Genomic DNA, 1,901 nt, shown 5'->3' with positions numbered 1-1,901 from the left:
AAATAATTCCTTTATATTATAACTTTTATTTATTTACTTTACTCCGTATGATTTTTTCCTTTATATTAAAACCTTTATTTATTTACTTTACCCTATGATAAATAATTCCTTTATATTATAACTTTTATTTATTTACTTTACTCTATGATGAATTCAATCTTTATATTAATACTTTTATCTATTTACTTTACCCTATGATAAATAATTCCTTTATATTATAACTTTTATTTATTTACTTTACTCTATGATGAATACTTCCTTTGTGTTAACATTTGTATACTGAATAATATGTTTATTAGCCCTTATCATGGGAAACACGAACTCGCAGCCTAATAAGGATACGGACACAACATCCCTCAACATTCGAAAGAGAAAGCATGCCCGAGATTCAAAATCAGCACCAAAACTATTTCCGACATTTCCAACTACAAAATGCCTTCTTCGAGTAAGAAAGCTTACCCAACTTCTTGATTTTCTTTCTTTTGAAGATAATCTTCTGAACGCTTATGGATCAGAAACTTCCGATCAACCTATGAATTCGAATCTAGCCTATGTCGAAGAAATACGAGGTCACCCTCTTCAACTCGGCACATTAGAAGAATTTATTGATGACACACATGCAATTGTATCTTCGGGTTTAGGACCAGAGTACTTCGTTCCGATTAGATCTTTTGTTGATAAGGATCTTCTTGAGCCTGGGTGTACAGTTTTACTTAACAATAAAGACAATTCTATTGTTGGTGTTTTAGAAGGCGAGACTGATCCTTTGGTAAGTGTAATGAAACTTGAAAAGGCCCCAACAGAAACTTATGCGGATGTAGGAGGTTTAGAATCACAAATACGGGAAATAAAGGAAAGTGTTGAGTTGCCACTAACCAATCCCGAATTATATGAAGAAATGGGCATAAAACCACCAAAAGGTGTAATTCTTTATGGTCTTCCAGGAACAGGAAAAACTTTATTGGCCAAAGCAGTTGCTAACAGAACATCTGCCACATTTCTGAGAATCGTTGGATCAGAATTAATACAGAAGTATTTGGGTGATGGACCAAAGCTTGTGCGAGAATTATTTAAATTGGCTGATATGAATGCGCCTTCGATTATTTTTATTGATGAAATAGATGCGATTGGTGTTAAAAGATCGGATGTGAGTTCTTCGGGTGGAAAAGAAGTTCAAAGAACTATGTTGGAGCTTTTGAATCAACTTGATGGATTTGATTCGAGAAATGATATTAAGGTTATTATGGCCACTAATAGAATCGATAGTCTTGATCCAGCACTGATTAGACCAGGAAGGATTGATCGGAAAATTGAATTCACAATGCCAGATGCTAATACCAAAAGAAGAATTTTTGACATTCATACAGGAAAAATGACCCTCGACAAAAGTGTTGATATCGAGAAAATGGTTACTGCGAAAGAAGATTTGTCGGGTGCAGATATCAAGGCTATTTGTAGTGAAGCGGGGATGATTGCATTGAGGGAACGACGAAGAGAAGTCTGCATGGAAGATTTCATAAAGGCAAGAGAAAAGGTCCTTCATACTAAAAGAGGAAATCTACCTCCAGGACTGTACCTATAATTTCAATAAAAGGGGATCGATACTAATTTTTAAAGTATTTGTTTGAACTATAATAAAAATATTAATTTTTTAATGAAAGTGGTTTTTTTACTAAATTTTTGATAATTCTTATAAATGGTGTTAAGTTTATGGTCTCATAAAAAAAATGTATTGCACCCATGCCAAATTAATATGCATAAAATCAGAAAGAATAATACTGAAACCGCACATAAATTACATTAATTCTATACTGAATAAAAGTGAAGCTAATCATTTTATATGCCTTAAATAATCTAAGGTTTTGCTTGAATAAATATAAACGAAAAAAATAACCCATCAT

At 32.7% G+C, this 1,901-nt stretch overlaps 1 pseudogene; it reads left to right on the top strand.

The window, feature by feature from the left end:
- The first annotated feature begins 307 nt into the window (after nt 1-307).
- On the top strand, nt 308-1,582 carry LOC147064316 (uncharacterized; annotated as a pseudogene).
- The last annotated feature ends 319 nt before the right edge of the window (nt 1,583-1,901 follow it).

This window comes from Rhyacophila brunnea, unplaced genomic scaffold (genome assembly GCF_057557595.1).
Source record: "Rhyacophila brunnea isolate RB1 unplaced genomic scaffold, BYU_Rbru_1.0 scaffold_76, whole genome shotgun sequence".
NCBI lineage: Eukaryota > Metazoa > Arthropoda > Insecta > Trichoptera > Rhyacophilidae > Rhyacophila > Rhyacophila brunnea.
Note: the sequence above shows the minus strand (reverse complement) of the source record. Positions and strands in the feature narration are given on the sequence as shown.